The sequence below is a fragment of the Hibiscus syriacus genome, unplaced genomic scaffold (assembly GCF_006381635.1).
Source record: "Hibiscus syriacus cultivar Baekdansim isolate YM2019G1 unplaced genomic scaffold, ASM638163v2 tig00110733_pilon, whole genome shotgun sequence".
Classification (NCBI taxonomy): domain Eukaryota; kingdom Viridiplantae; phylum Streptophyta; class Magnoliopsida; order Malvales; family Malvaceae; genus Hibiscus; species Hibiscus syriacus.
The window spans coordinates 2,132,080-2,150,319 of NW_024062845.1; the positions used below are offsets into that span (position 1 = coordinate 2,132,080).

Consider the following 18,240-nt stretch of genomic DNA (forward strand, 5'->3'; position numbering starts at 1 on the left):
CTCCTTGGCGAAAATTCACAATGTCATTGCGAAGCTGTGTATTCATATTGGGTGGATTGTATCGGAGTAGAAAACTCTTGCATAAATCTGCCCATGACTCCATTGAGGCAGAAGGAACTCCACTAAGCCAGGCTTTTGCTCTATCGCATAGGGAGTAAGTGAAAAGTTTTAGTTTGAGCACATCTTCATGTACTCCTTGTTGTCGAAACGAATAGACACTTCAAGGAAAGAACACACACTTCAAGGAAAGCGTAAACATGCTACCTAGAATCCTCATTGGGTGAACCACCAAATTATCCAATAGAGTTTAACATGTTAAACATCACCGGTTTAAGATCGAAATGAGTGGCTTGTATTTCAGGTGCCACTATGCCTGGATTGAGGTCATCGAGAATCAGGTTCAAATGATCTCGTATTGCGCTTGGCCTTGCAACTTCAAGATTGATAGCTGCATCATGTCCTAAATCTCCCATGTTTTCTTGCATTTGGAGTTGGTTTAAATGTTCTCTGGTTCTTTGGGCACGCAACCTTTGTCTGAACGATTGCTCAACTTCAAGGTCAAATGGTTCTAAAGGCTTACCAGCAGATCTCAAGGTCATGTAAGAATAAAAACCTACAAAATAAAATAATAAACTATGTTAGACTAAATAAATATAAGGTGACACAAAAAGAACTTGTTATGGCTAAAAATTTCGTCAGTTGTCAATCCCCGGCAACGACGCCAAAAACTAGATCGCTTGTAAATGTATATGTTAAGGCAAGCAAATCTGTGCAAGTATACACAATCGATTCAAGTAATATAGGGTAAGTGAGTATCGTCTCTACAGAGATTGGATTGGAAATATATTTTCACCACAACGAGAACTAGTGTCATGAACTAATTCCTACTAGTGTCAGCTTAAGAACTAATATTAAATAAACGAAGAAGTGATTTAATGATTGCAGAAAAGTTTGGTCAAGGCAAAATAAGTATGCAAAATGCTTGAATAAAATAAGACAATTGTTGGTTTAAATATAATGCAAACAACCTCACATATTCAGATGTATCACAGAGCACTTATGCTAAACTTTTGTCTTGACAACAATTATTCTAAGTTTAGAATTAATTACTATGACTTGATAAATCTGCCCGACAAGATTACTAGGTATTATTATACGGTTTCTATGGAAATACTCCTCAGCGTTAACTACAACCCTTGGTTTGTCAAACTGTCGTTGTAGCAATACCTCTCAGCGTGAACTATAGGTGTTGTCTATCTTACTCTAGCGTCTACCCCTTTTATTCGTTTGAAACTCACTCCTTATCTCTAATGAAAACAAGTTAGAACTTCACCATCCTGGATTCATTCCATTGCTCTCGTGGATCTATCTTAATTCTCTCAAATCTAAGAATCATTATCTAGACAAAAGGCTATCTCTCAATGCTCTTACATTGCCAACACATGTTTCACCAAAACCCCAGGCAAACTCTCGATGCTCTTACAGCGTAAGGTAAAATATTTAAACGATGAGCAAAACAGTCAAAAGTAAAACATAATTTATCATTCATAAAACATAAAAATATTGTTCAAGAAAAACAAAGTTTAACACCAAATAAGACAGTCATGGTGCTATCAAAGATCATTTAAGATTCAATGTTTAATACAACCCCAAATAGATAAAGAGTTAAAAACAAAGGAAGAACGATTCCCAAAACTGGGGGCTCTGTCGCGACAATTCTGATAAGTACCGCGCTTGCCTTGGTGATCAGCCCCTCTCGAGACCTGATCACCGCTCTGCTAAAGTCTGGTTATGGAGGACACCAAGGAAGGTTGGTTGGTTGACGATGGGAAAGCACTGTTGTTGCTTACTCATGCCTTGGATAAAGCTCTTCTCTCTACCTCCTTGCCTCATCCTCTTTGGCGGCTACGTCTGGTTATTTATAAGGAAAGATCCTCTAGGGCTTTGCATGCTTTTGGAGTTTCCTTAAATAACCTTTATTAAATGCCCGGACTTAAAAAAGAAAGACAGCTGGCGGCTGTCAGAATAATTAAGGCTTGCTTGTACGTGAAGTAGGTCATCCAGCTAGCTTGTGACATAGGTTGTTTCGTCACACCTGCTTCAGACTTCTTCAGATAAACCTTATCTCGACGAGATAAATCTACTCCTCACATTATCATTTGTTTCGTTAGCCTTTGCAAATTTATGTTGTCACAACTAAAATGTTATTCCTTTGTATGTTTCTTGCACACACATAATCTAAACAACCATTTATCCTCAGCAGCATCAGTCATACCAAATAAATCTTGCTAAGCAAAACTTATCCACCACAAGCTAATATAACCTATATGCAACTAAATGCAACTAAAATATTGTGCATACTTTGTTTAGACAAGCAATAACTTAAGTGAAAAGACTGAAAATTGAGTCTTTTTACGGAGTTATCAGATATCTAGTCGGAGACCATCTCTGAATTTTCCTCAGCGATGATACTCTGATGAAACCAACTCTAGGGCATATCTACTTAGCCGGAGGAACTCTACCTCATACTCAAATACTAATATGTTCCCTTGGGTCAACTAAGCGAACTGATACCTCATCTTATCTATATGGGAAACCCCAATATACTTCTAACGAAACTCCTCTAAAAATCGATCCCAGGCGGGACGCTCAGGCTCTATCGATATTTCTATCATTTTGTACCAGTCTATTGTGTCACCTTTTAGGAGGGAGACAACACACTCTAACATTCCTTCTGGAGTGAGATATAGCTGATGAAGAGTCCTAAGGATTTCTCTTAACCATTGATCGACTACGACTGGATCATCATCCACTGACCCAAAGAATTCAGTGGTTCGGTAGCTCTAGAGCCTCTCTACTAGGGTTTCCTGAGGTGCTATAACTGGAGGAATTGAATGGATAGGTAGGGTAGCAGGTTTCTGGGGAATGGTTCTCACTATTTGTCCCAAGGTAGAGGTCAAATTTCTATAGAAGGTCGTTTCATCGGCCATACGACTCAACTGGACAACAATGTTTACAATTATAAATACCCTTTAAAACACTAAGACATACTCTAATCTGGTCTGGTCAGTGTAACACCCCAAACTCGTACCTAAACCGGATATGAATATGAGGTGTCACATTAACTTTTTAACTCTTTGACTCTTTCAAAATCTGATTAAAATTTGACTTTTTACTTTTATTGTAGTAGTGAAACCCTCATTAACACTAGTTAAAATCAAAATTAATATTAAACAATGAAAACAAATATTTTATATATTTATATAAACCTTAATTTGTATAGTTACAAAATATATCAGAGCATTTGCGATTTAAACATTTGTAGTACATGCAACCAAAATATCAAAATAAAAAACCACCTACTGTTCAAATCGATATGATCTTCACCAAAGATATGCTGTCCCAACCTAGCTTTATTCTTCAATCTTCTTTGAACCTATGTGTGAAAACACTCACACGCTAAGTCTCTAACTTAGTGGGGTATAAATGAGCATAATAAAATATTAAAACACTTGCTTAAACATTTCTAAGAAAACATTTATGAGAAAACATTTAATACGGAAAACATGATACATTTCATATAAATAACATATAATGTTAAGCACTTTTCAATCCACATCAATTTGTTTAATTAGCCCAATGTATATCATTGAGAACTCAAGGTATGTGAGTACTTTAAGGTTTTTCACTGTAATTGCAGTCGAAACTGCCGCGTAGAATTTCCACGGAAGTGTCACGTATAATATACACCGAAATGCCACATAGATTTGTCCTGAATGATCGCGTAAAACCCTCGACTCTTGGCATGCCAATTATACCTCTAATTCTCAAAACACATACTTTGGGCTTTAACCATATAAGTATTCACATAGCACTCTTCAAATTATCATTCATTCACATAGAACCCATATACTCATAGTAATGAAATCAAAACAATGATTATTAAATACAATTTAAGTAAAAAAAATAAAATTTAACATAAATAAATTCAAACAGATTTCGATCGAAAACCTTTGAGGTTGGCTCATTGCAAGACGTCCTCATATCGAATATAAAATAAGTAAGTTGCACTCACCTTCCTTACTCAAATCCTAAGCAAAATCATTTTCACTTTCGCTAAATCTCTTTACAACTTCAAGTCGTTTGGTACTTGCTCTTGATCGAAATCTACACATTAACATAACCAAAATGAATACCAGATCTCAAATAATTATTAACCAATCATCATTTACATCAACTAAATAAAACCCCTAATTTACAATTTAAGGCTGAACAGTATCGGTACTTTATACCCAGTATCGAGACTTTCGTTCTATGTTACTGATATCTACCTCAGTATCGATACCCAAATTACATTCTGGAATTTCCTTTTCAATTACAGTATCGATACCATACTATTGGTATCAATACCCCAAGTATCAATGCTACCCCTTCAGTATAGATTATGTTCATCTGATTCATATACTATTGATATTGTTCTTCCAGTACCGATACCCTTACCTATAATTCACTCATTTCACTTCGAATTTTACCCAAAACTCACCTAAATTTCATACTTATAACTCCACTCAAACCCTTAAACTTACTAACACTTATCACAACCAACTTATATCCATTAAATCCCCTTTAACATAATTTTTTTTCACTATAACACTTAGACTAAAAATCACACTCATTCTTCAAACATGTTTCCAATCCTTTCTAATACTTCAAATATCTTATTCAAACCTTTGACAAGTCAATTATACCTTTAAAAAAAATCTACTCAATTTTCATCAACTCCTTAAAAACCCATTTTACCAAATTCACCATTAACTCATCAATCCCATAGCTTCTGATCAACTTTAATATTTCTTAAGCTTCTATACCACCAACGACTCAAAACCAATTCAAAAATTCAAGAAACAATCAACTTCAAAAATTACTCACTGTGAAATTGGAGTTCACAGTAGAAAATGAAGAAGAGAAGATGAAGGTAATGGTTCTAGGCTTTTCTTTTTCTTTTTCTCAATTTTCCCACATGTTATATTAACATTAAAATGAATTTTAAATTTATTTTATGCCAAAAGACTAGTTTTCCCTTCCATCCTTCAATCTTTAATAATAAGTCCTAAACAAAAGTTTCCAAATCAATCCTTGAACATTTCAATTTATCAAAATTAAACCGTTAAATTTTAAATCTTTACACTTTAGTCATTGATCCGATATTTGGGGTATTACAATTCTCCCCATAAGAAAATTCGTCATCAAATTTTTCATTGCAAAAAGTGATGAGGAAATTATCTTCTCATATCCTCTTCATACTCCCATGTCGCCTCTTCCACTTTGTGATTTCTCCAAAGAACTTTAACTAACAGAATCATCTTGTTCCTTAGTTATTTGAATTCATATGCTAAAATCTGCATTGGTTCTTCCCCATAGGTCAGATCATATTGGGCTTCTATATCTTCTGGTGCTATGATGTGAAAAGGATCTTATCGATATCTTCTAAGCATCGAAACATGAAAAACATTATGGATCTTCTCCATTTCCAGTGGCAATACTAACTGATATACTACTGGTCCAACTCTTTTTATGGTCTCATAGGGCCCAATGAATCGTGGACTTCATTTTCCTTTGCATCCAAAACGGAGAATCTTTTTTCAGGGTGATACTTTGAGAAATACTTTATCACCTACTTGGTATTCAATTTCCTTTCTCTTCAAGTGTGAGTAAGACTTCTGTCGATCAATGGCTATCTTAAGATTATCTTGAATAATCTTCACTTTCTCTTTGACTTCTTTGATCAATATGGCCACACTATGTCTCGATCTTTCAATTCAAACCAATTTAATGATGTTCGACACTTTCTTCCATATTAATCTTAGTAGGGCACCATCTTGATACTAGATTGATAAATATTATTGTAAGCGAATTATGCCAAAGGCAAAAACGTTTCCCGATATATTTTGAATTATATCACACACACCCTTAGCATATCTTCTAAAACTTAAATAGTCTGCTCGGATTGACCATCTGTCTGAAAGTTCAATCGGGTACCCAAGGCTCCATGTAAAGACTTCTAAAACCTCGAAGTGAACCTTGGATCTCTATCAGATATTATTGAAACAGGTACTCCATGTAGTCGAACTATCTCCTTGATGAATAATTCAACATACTTATCTATTGAATAATCAATTCAAACAAGAATGAAGTGAACTATCTTTGTTAACCTATCGATAATTACCCAAATTGAATCCTTTTTATTCAATGTTAATGGTAGCCCTGTTATGAAATTCATCGTAACTCTTTCCCATTTCTATTGAGGAATGAAGATCTATTGTAAAAGTCAAGAAGGCACTTGATGTTCAACTTTCACTTGTTGACAGGTTAGACACTTTGTAATAAACTCTGTGATAGCTCTTTTTATACCTGGCCACCAGTATCGCCATTTTAAATCTTGATACATCTTGTTCCCTCCTGGATGCATAGTCAACAGACTACAATACGCTTCAAAAAGTATATCTTTCTTCAACTCTTCATCACTTGGAACACAAACTCAGTTTTTGTAGTATAAACATCCATCAGACTTTACTTCATAGTCATTGATTTCACTTTTTTTCCACTTGTTCCAATCTTGCTAAATACTTATCATCTCTCCTTTGCAACTCCTTTATTCGCTCCAACAATAATTGTTTTAGCTTTAATTCAGTCACTAGAGCATCACTGTCCTTAAAAGAAAATCGGGCATCTAACATGTGTAAAGATGCAAAAGTCTTTCGGCTAAGTACATCAACTATAACATTAGTCTTCCCTGGATAATAGTCTATAATTGTATCAAAATCTTTAACTAACTCGATCCATCTCCTCTGCCTCAAGTTTAGCTCCTTTTGAGTCAGCAAATACTTTAAACTTTTGTGTTTCGTATAAATATAACATCGTTCACCATATTAATAGTGGCACCATATCTTCAGTGCAAACACCACCGCTACTAACTCAAGATCATGTGTCAGATAATTCCTTTTATTGGGCTTAAGCTGTCTCGAGTTACAGTTGGAATACCCTATTCATAAGATCTATAAATGTTACCGGTGCATTAATTAATCTAAAAGATATTTCCATAAACTCATAATGGCCATATCGGGTCCTAAAAGTTATTTTTGGAATATCCTCTTCTTGTATCTTCAGCTGGTGATAGCCTGAGAGAAAATCAATTTTAGAGAACACCAAAGCTCCCTTGAGTTGATGAAATAAATCATCGATTCTCGAGAGAGGATACTTATTCTTTATTGTCACCTTGTTGAGCTACCGATAATCAATACATAGACGTATCGAACCATCTTTCTTCTTTACAAATAGCACTAACGCACCCCAAGGTGATACACTTGGTCTTATGAATCCTTTATCTAATAACTCTTGCAACTGAGCCTTTAACTCCCTCAATTCCTTTGGGTCATTCTATAAGGAACCATCGAAATTGGTATCTTTCCAGGCATTACCTCAATTTGAAATTCAACCTCTCTATCTAAAGGTAATCCCGGTAATTCTTATGGAAACACATATGGAAATTCTTTAACCGACCGGAATATCCTCCGATCTCATCTCTGCGGCTCGAGTATCAATCACATTGGTGATGAAAACTTGAAATCCTTGCAACATTAGCTTCTTAGCCAACATTACCGATATCACATTATATAATGGATTAATTCTCTCACTGACCACAATCACCTCTAATCCATCAGAACTTCTCAAAATTACCCACTTCAATTGACAGTCAGCATTAGCATAGTAACGATACCACCAATCTATTCCCAATATAACCTCAAACTCGTCAAAGGGTAATTCTATTATATTAGTAGGGAATTCAATTCCCTGAATCCTTATAGGACACTCTCGATAAATCTGGTTCACCCGAGCACTATGCCCTAGCGGGTTAGTCATATTCACATCAATACTTATAGCTTCTAACTGGATTCCTAAATCTCTCACCAGTTTACTACTAATATAAGAATAAGTTGAACCTGGGTCAATCAATACCAAAAAAAGTTTATCAATTAATTGGAAAGTACCTATGATGATCTCTGAATCATCACGATATTTATTAGTCTTAAGGTTGTATACCCGAGCAGTCACCCATATTTCAGGTTGAGTGACCAATTAAGACTGATTCATTCCCCTGTCTCTTCCTCTACCTCTCTGAGATACAATAGCAGATCTCTCTGATTGTACAGGCTGTCCGATCATTAATGGACAATCCTGTATAAAATATCTATTATCCCCATATCTAAAACATTCTCTAGAGACTACTCGACATACACCACTATGAGTTTTGCCACAATGCTGACATTGACTTGATCTTCCAGCTCCTAATTCAGTTGATTGAGTCTGCTTAGCTCTTACAGGATTTGATCATCTGCCTAAGGATACAGCTGACTCATATCTAGCTTGAGGTCGAAAACCCGAACCTCAGCTTTTCTTCGATTGTGATGCACTTGATAAGGCACCCGCTCTCTTAGTCAACTGGGTCTTTTGCTCCCCAAAGCTTTCGTTATGTTCTCGCTCCAATACTTTAGCTCAATTCACTACCTCTTGAAATGTAAAAAGATTCAACGCTATCAGCGAATTATTCAATCTGGGGCGCAAACCCTCCTTGAACTAATCACAGAAATCTTTCTCAGTTGGGAATAGTTCAGCTACAAATCTACTCAATTTATTAAACTCGCACTCATACTCATACACAGTGTGACTTTCTTGTTTCAAATTCATGAACTCCTGCTTCATTTGTCTAATAAATTGATCACCAATATATTTGTTCTTGAACTCTTCCAAAAAGAACGGTCACGTCACTTGATCACTAGGCACTCTCATCGTCACATTAGTACACCATATATGTGCTTGACCTTGTAGCAATAAGACTACTCCATCCAGCTTCTTCATTTCAGAACAATGGAGACCATCCAACATAATATTTATGTCGTTTAACCAAAAATCCACAGCAACGGGACCTTCCTCAGCTTCTCCTAAACTCTGGTGCTCCTAAACTTTTTAGTTCCTTAGCAACATTCATCCTAGGAGCCGGAGGAGTAGACAATTAGAAATGCTTCAGAATTACATTTAATGTCCTAAACAATACTCCATGATCTTGCAAAGGAACTCCATGAGGTGTCTGTTCTTCACCTTGCCTAACTGGGGCACATGAATTGCTACTACCCTCATTTACTCCATCTCCCGCTTCACTTCGAGAGCCCTCGTAGTCCAACATCTATTAAGATATAATCACTTAACTATATTAGCAAGGACATCATACTTATTACACTATCAGATTAAAGATTTTTAATATTTCGTTGGCATGTACACATTTTAAAACATAAATTACTTCGTTTTGAGCTTAAAATCAGTTAAACTATAGCTCTGATACAACAAATGTAACACCCCCAACCCATACCTGACTCGGATACAAATCTGAGGTGTCACATTGACTTTTCAATGCTTTGACTATGAAAATCTGATTAAAATTTGACTTTTTACTTTGATTGTAGTGGCGAAGCCCTTATTAACACTAGTTAAAATCAAAATTAATATTAAACAATAAAAAAAATATTTTATACATTTAAATAAATCTTAATTTGTATAGTTACAAAACAGATCAGAGCATTTGCGATTTAAACATTTGTAGTACATGCCAAAAAAACTTCAAAATAAAAAACCACCCACTGTTCAAATCGATATGATATGATCTTTACAAAAGATATGATGTCCCGACGTAGCTTTATTCTTCTGTCTTCTTTGAACCTACGTGTGAAAACACTCAGACGCTAAGTCTTTGACTTATTGAGGCATAAATGAACATAATAAAATATTAAAACACTTACTTAAACATTTATGAGAAAACATTTAATACGAAAAACATGATGCATTTCATATAAATAACATATATTGTTAAGCACTTTTCAATCCACATCAATTTGTTTAATTAGCCCAACGCATATGAGAACACAATGTATGTGAGTACTCTGAGGTTGTGCACTATAATTGCAATCGAAACTGTCGCGTAGAATTTGCACCAAAGTGCCACGTAGAATATGCACCGAAGTGCAACATAGATTTTTCCCAAAGGACCGCGTAGAACCCTCGACTCATGGCATACCAATTATACCTCTAATTCTCATAACACATACTTTGGGCTTGAACCATATAAGTACTCACATAGGATTCTTCAAATTATCATTCATTCACATAGAACACATATACTCATAGTAACATAATCAAAATAATGCTTATGAAATACAATTTAAGTAAAAACAATAAAATTTAACATAAAATAATTCAAACAGTTTTCGATCGAAAACCTTTGAGGTTAGCTCATCGCAAGCCATCCTCATATCGAATATAAAATAAGTAAGTTGCACTCACCTTTGCCTCACTTAAGTCCTAAGCAAAATCCTTTTCACTTTCGCTAAATCTCTTTACTACTTCGAGTCGTTCGGTACTTGCTCTTGATCGAAATCTACACATTAACATAACCAAAATGAATAACAAATCTCAAATAATTGTTAACCCATCAGCATTTACATCAACTAAATAAAACCCATAATTTACAATTTCAGGTTGAACAGTATCGGTACTCTATACCCAGTACTGATACTTCCCTTCTATGGTATCGATACCTACCTCAGTATCAATACCCAAATTGCATTTTGAAATTTTCTTTTCAATTACAGTATCTATATCATACTATTGGTATCGATACCCCAAGTATCGATACTACCCCTTTAGTATCGATTTTGTTCATCTGATTCATATGGTATCGATATTTTCTTCTAGTACCGATACCCTTGCCCATAATTCACTCATTTCACTTCGAATTTTACCCAAAACTCACCTAAATTTCATACTTCTAACTCCAATCAAACCCTTAAACTTACTAACACTTATCACAACCAACTTATTTATATTAAATCCCCTTTAACACATTTTTATCACTAAAACACTTAGACTAAAATCACACCCATTCTTATGTTTCCAATCCTTTCTAATACTTCAAATATCTTATTCAGACCTTTAATAAATCAATTATACCTATCCAAAAACTACTCAATTTTCATCAACTCCTTAATACTCCATTTTACCAAGTTCACCATTAACTCATTAATCACATAGCTTCTAATCATCTTTAAGCTTTCTTAAGCTTGTATACCACCCAAATACTCAAAAGAAATTAAAAAATACAAGAAACAATCAATTTCAAAAATTGCTCACCTTGAAAATGGAGTTCACGGTAGAAAATGAAGAAGGGAAGATGAAGGTAATGCTTCTAGGCTTTCCTTTTTCTTTTCCTCACCGCATGTTATATTAACATTAAAATCAATTTTAAATTCATTTCTTGCCAAAATACCACTTTTCCCTTCCATCCTTCAATATTTAATAATAAGTCCTATACAAAATTTTCCAAATCAATCATTGAAGATTTCAATTTATCAAAAATGAACCGCTAAATTTTAAATCCTTACATTTTAGTCACTGACCTGATGTTAGGGGTATTACAGTCTAAACATCTATCTCTTTATTTCTCCTTAACTGCTCCACCTAATTTTTGTCAAGAAATAAATTTCAAATGCTGAGCTACTAGATCAGTGCCACACTAATAACTAGAACATATTAAAAGTGCATCACTGAAAGACTCAAGCTATCAAGTCTACTGCCTTGCTTTAGTGAGTATACTTGTATACTCACTTTCTCTTCTATGGTAGACATCATGGTACGACTGAGGTTTCTACATCTCGAAGCTCACACACCATTCTAGTCTACCAAGGATGATTGCCCGAAATCTTTGCATTAGTTAACACCCTCGACTAACCCACCCCTTGCGAGTGTCAGGCCTTGGCCTTAGTTAGTTAGCTTAAAGTGCCTTGCGCACTCCCTGAGGATATAGCCAGAATGAATCTATACTTTCAACACTGCTAGCTTTTCTAAATGAACTCAAGTGTCTTGATGGTTTCCCGAGCATTCAAATAAGGTTAGTCTTATTTCACCCTACTTTATCTCATTGCTATGTTTAAATTAAGTATTTTTACTGTTCTCACTCGTAGTCTTATTTGGGAAAAGTTATAATCTTTTGGGAAACCTTACTTGATTCTATAATTTCCCTTGAATTAAAGCCCAACTCTTAACCTTGGTATCAATATTGGTCTTACAATACCGATACCCTATCCTCGATATCGATATCCAACCCAAGGTATCGATACCTCAGCTGAAATGCCTTGAAAGAAAGAGGAAGTATCGATACTCATATGAGAGTATGGATACTGTGACCTTGGGTATCGATACTCCCTAGAATATTGATACCAAAATAGCCTACTGGAATCCTAGTCTCGAGATCGAAACCTTCGGTCTCGATACTGAACCCTCAGTATCGGTATTATTCATCAAAAACTCTTGATTTCATGGTTTCCTTATGAACAGTTCGATACCAAACCTAAAAAATACCCTATTTAGGCACAAATTTACCTCTCAAACTCCCAAAATTTCTTACCTTAAGGTTTCCCAATTAGTTATTAAGTCTAATATGCTTATAGGGGTCATAAATAAGGCTTAAAACATGATAAAATAACTTTAATATGAATCTACCATAGAAATATACTCAACATGCTCAAACTCAACTCTCAAGCTATCTTGAAATTCTAATGGCCCACTAAGGGTATGAAGGAGTTGTGAATGTGTTACCTGGCCTTCTTGGCTGCTAAAACTTCTCTCGAATCAACTAGGGGTCACCTTTTCCTTACCCCTTGCTTTAGAACTCTCTCCTAACTCTTTCACTAAGACAAAGAAAGATAAGAAGATTACTAACTTTTTAGAGCTTGGAGATAGAGTTAATAACACTCTAACAACCTAATTTTACTAAAACAAGCTTAAATCCTCTGATTTCTTTAACTTTCATAAAAACCCATTTTGAAAACCTTGACCAAAACTTAAGATTAAAGGCTCTAAATGAAGCTTAATGGATGGAGATTAAGGTTATTACCTTGATTTCTTCTAATCAAGCTTGGAATTTGAAAAGCTTTCTCCTTTAAGGTTTCTCTTGAGAGGAAAAAGGACGAAAGAAAAGAAGATAGTTTTGGTGGGTTTGGTTTACATGTGAATTCAAGAAAAAAAAGGGGTTTTTATCCTTTAAAACAAGCTATGGGTAAATTGTTGATTTTGTCCCTTTCCTCTTTACCTCAACTTAAAACCATCACTTACCATAACTTCTTAGGCCAAACTTGAGCCCAAAACCAACATAGACTTATCTAGGAGATCTAATGGGCTCAACCTATGGGTCTCAGATTGACCTGAACTACTGACCCAGAATTCGAGGTATTACACACCTCTTCACATCAGCATCTACAGTTTTTGTTAGTTGGTGCAAAGAGAAAATGCAAAGATTTGTAATCAGGAAATATATCACAATTAAGAACACCAATGAATACATTTCTTTCTGCTTGCTCCCTTTGAACAATAAGATCACGCATATTCTTGTCTTCAAGAGCTTTTGCTTACAATCCAAAAAAACTTGATATTATTCTTTTATGCATATGTACGCATTCCAGATTTTGTGAAGAAGAAATCATACCGCACGTTTAGTTGTTCGTTGATGTCTCTCCAGTCTAGCTTTACACCTCTGAGTTGGTTCACCTTCAACCTCCTCATACACAAAAGTAAATTTTTTATAACTAGAAAAGAAAACCAGAATATATTTTTTTTCTTTAGATGATCTTATAAACCTACCATTATATGCAGATGCATATAGGTAGTATAAACCACCAAAAGTATTGGTCCTCTGAAAATGTAGATCCTGTCAATTTAGCTCCCACTTGAATGCTGCCTCAGACCATGAATTTCATAAAAAGAGAAATTAAGGACAATCTTACTGAGGACGAAGAGCTTGTTCTAAGTCCACTGTGTCTAGAAGAAGATGAAAATTTATCTGACATAGATTGTTCTACTCGTTCTCTTGCCTCAAAAGCAGCCATTTCAGTCATTGCCTTTTCCACAATATGCTCTCGAGCCTCTGTATTTTCCCTCTCCACAGCAGCATGTTCTTCTTTGAGTCCGGCCTCCATGGAAGACTTCTCCCTAGCTTTCGCACATGCCTTCCCTAATCTATCATGTGCCTCTTCCATTGCTCTTTGATGAGCTTCAGCAGTTTTTCTTTCTAGAGCATCCCTTTCTGCTCTCTCATGAGCTTCATGATATCTCCTTTCACGAGCGTCAAGAACTTTTATGTTAAAAACCATCCTAATCCTATCTTTCTCCATTTCCCTCTCTCTTTTTACTTCTATTGTTCTAAGACGTTCATTTTTCAATTCTCTTTCTCTTTTCTGCTTTTCAGCTTTGTCTTCAGATGCAAGGTTGTCATCAATATTCTAGTCGTTCCTTTCTGCGCTTTTTCTTGTTTTAACTTGTTGAAAGGTTCCGTTAACGTTTGCTTTCCCTAGCTCAGATGCTTTAGCAACTTCTCGTTGCCTTTCAGTTTCAAAAGTTTATTTCACCGGTTGAGCTGACATGTATTTATCCTTATTTTCTTCAACCTCGATATACCTTGCTCTCACCCTGCATTCATAAGCAAGTTTCAACCCTTGATGTCTACGTGATTGATTGTCTTGACATTTCTTGCTATAATCCAGATAGCTGACCACATCGGATGCCACATCTACATGATGCTATCTCCCCTCATGCTGATGATTTTCTAAAGCAATTTTCTTTTTCTTCCTACTTTCATCTCTTTCAATATTCTGATACACATTATTTTCTTCCTTCAGTTCTTCAGTTTCTTCCAATTCAACTACTTTAGTTTCAGTTCATCTTCTCTATCTTGCACCTCTTTCGCTTGTTTGATGTAATCTCTTTGCTCAATTGCTTACTCAAGCATTTTCTCAATGTTTTCTTTTTCACAAGCCTCTTTTAGTATAATAACCACTTCCTCTCTTTCAATAATCTCCTTTTGTTGTCTCGCATTCTTCCCTTGCTAGGTAACCTCCTTTGAGCTTCTATTACTTTCGTCTTTCGCATGAGCCTCTCTTTCTTTCTTCTCTGAATCATCCTGATAGAGAGCCTTTCGCTATTCTCTCTCATTTAGTTCATGCAGGCTTGCTTGTTTTAGTCTTTTCTCATTCTCTATCTGTTCAAGAGTCATCTTCCGTATCCTCTCACTTTCTTCTAGTTCACGTGCCATCTCCTCTTTCTTCTCAATTTCTTCTTGTTCAAAAACATCCCCTAACATTTTCTTCTCCTCTTCCCTTTCTAGATACTCATGGACTCTTTCCGGATTTTCATTACTTTTACTAGTCTGTTTCTCCTCTTGCCCATTCTCTTTCGCTTCCACATCCAGCCCAACTCCAAGTTCATTGTCTTTTTCCTGAACATATACCCACTTCTCACATTTTTCTAGTTCATCAGCTTCAATTAATTTCTTACCATTAATAGCCTTACTGGCCTTTTCCTCCTCAACTTTTCCATAAGATTTTGAACCTAGTTTTATAAAGCTTTTGGTTCCCTCTCTGTTCCTCTCTAGTACTTGTTTGGCATTCTACAGCTTTACTTGAGCTTTGTCCATAGCTTCTTTCATGGCAGCTGCAGAGGCCGCAATAGCTAAGCTCGCATCTATCTCAACATCGAAGAAAGGAGGTGATCCATGACCCATTGTCCCTCCAGAAGGAGCATTTTGGCCATTTTGATAGTCACCACTTTCGACATTGACAAGTGGTGGAGGTCTAGAGGGCGGTGGCACGTCTGTTCTTAGGTTGATATCTGGAACTGTTACAAAGATCTCATTGAAACAAGCACCATCAGTCACACGCAATGGTGGATTCTTGCCGTCCGTCTTTTGTAAGGGAGTTCCAATTATACAGGTGTGTTCAGGGTCATGCAGCTGCGTACCCCATTTGACTGATCCCCGTTGCTTCTACGAGCAGCCTTGTGATATGATACATCGAACACCAAAGCGCTATCAATTGGCTCGAAACTACCTCCATTGGAGACATATCCATATATTTCGTAATGATCCGGCCTACCAAAAGAGACTCTACTTCTGCCTGCATCCTATGAGAGGAAACAAATGAATTTCCATCATCGAAATTACCCCAGATTACATTAAAAAAAAAAATCAACCATGACATATCTAGAAGTTTTACGCAGAGAAGTAAAATGCATCAGTTGTGGTTAGAAATTATGTTAATTCAAACACCAAAAGAACAATACTACAGTACAATGAAGAACTACAGGTACATTAACTCCTGCAGAAGCAGAACAATAATAAGTAAGCAGAACAATAATCAGTTGATAGTCACCACTTTCGACATTGACAAGTGGTGGTGGTCTAGAGGGCGGTGGCACGTCTGTTCTTAGGTTGATATCTGGAACTGTTACAAAGATCTCATTGAAACAAGCACCATCAGTCACACGCAATGGTGGATTCTTGCCGTCCGTCTTTTGTAAGGGAGTTCCAATTATACAGGTGTGTTCAGGGTCATGCAGCTGCGTACCCCATTTGACTGATCCCCGTTGCTTCTACGAGCAGCCTTGTGATATGATACATCGAACACCAAAGCGCTATCAATTGGCTCGAAACTACCTCCATTGGAGACATATCCATATATTTCGTAATGATCCGGCCTACCAAAAGAGACTCTACTTCTGCCTGCATCCTATGAGAGGAAACAAATGAATTCCCATCATCGAAATTACCCCAGATTACATTAAAAAAAAAATCAACCATGACATATCTAGAAGTTTTACGCAGAGAAGTAAAATGCATCAGTTGTGGTTAGAAATTATGTTAATTCAAACACCAAAAGAACAATACTACAGTACAATGAAGAACTACAGGTACATTAACTCCTGCAGAAGCAGAACAATAATAAGTAACCAGACTATAAAAGTGGATCAAAAAGATAAGTTGTCGCCATAATCCAAGTTAAAATTTCAAGAAGAGTTAAAGCCCACAGAGAAAAACGCCAGAAAATATGAATAAAACTAAACACTTTCCAGTGCAGTAGTTATCATACTAAATTTCGTACATATGGTAGCCCCGAAAAATGTGCTTATTTCTTGTTTTGAAAACTAATATTAATATCAAAACTATTATAACATCAGAAAAGAAGTAATGAGCGTACCAAGCTTCATCTGAAGAACCATCATCACAATTATGATCGTTACCTCAATTGGCTGATCTCATCAGCTCCTCGTACGAAGCCTCGAAGTTGTGAAATCTACCGAAACCTCGTCGTAGTTAAACCTCGGGTTCCGTGCATCAAGCATTACCTCGTCGTTATCCTCTACCAACGGAAGATTCAACACCGAAATCGACACAGCACGAGAAGCGTGAATCCACCGAAAATCTCGGTATAGTCCTCGGGCCTCGGTGAAAAAGCCAGGCGACTATAGGTGCCAAACCTCGGTGGACCACCGAAAACGTCGTCGTACATAGTTATTCTCAAGAAGTTGGTGGTTTCATTGCAAGAAGCTGTTCGCTTGGTGAGTGCAGCCTGGGAAGCATATCTGCTTGGTTTCCGACAATACGATAGATTTTCCATGAAAATGAGAGTTTGTAGGTTTCTCAACGAGAAAGTTGTTTACTTCTGAGCAATATATAATATTTACTCGAGAGGCAGACTGTAGTGTCTGAAGGAGAATGACCGAAAAGGAAATACTATTAAAAATAAACTGTGAGGACAGTATATTTTGAAATGACTAAAAAGGACTTCTTATTTATTATTTAAACAACCTATTTAATCATTCACTTATTTTCACACTTTAGTTTTGATCATTCAATTATTTTTTTCTCAAATTTACATCTTTATAAATTTAGCAAATAACATTGTTTTGTTGAAGTGTTTGTTTGGTGAGGCCAAAAGCTTTAATCAAACCTAGTTACAACTTACAACAGCGTAGGGTATGAAGCCGTTGGGTTTGCTGTAATTTTATTGCCACTTAACTATTTTAATTAGGTTGTTAGTAGATATTTATTGAGTTAATTGTATTTCAACTCGATTTTCCTTAAATGGATTTAACTAAGAATGTCAGTTTGTGTTTATTATATGGATGTCAAATCAAGTAATTATTCAAGTTTTAATTAGATATTGTCAAGTCAGGTCAAATCGGATACAAATTGTATCAGGTTAAATTGATGGTTCGACTCTGATCAAGTCAAGTCTGGGTCAAATCATCTTGAGTCATTTTCAAGTTGATTTGACATCATATTCAGCTCGGGTTCGGATCAGGTTA

The 18,240-nt window shown here is 35.9% G+C and overlaps 1 pseudogene; it reads right to left on the bottom strand.

Annotated features, from left to right (window-relative positions):
• LOC120139258 overlaps positions 1 to 17,549 on the bottom strand; it is a 29,669-nt pseudogene extending 12,120 nt beyond the window's left edge.
• Positions 17,550 to 18,240: the final 691 nt, after the last annotated feature.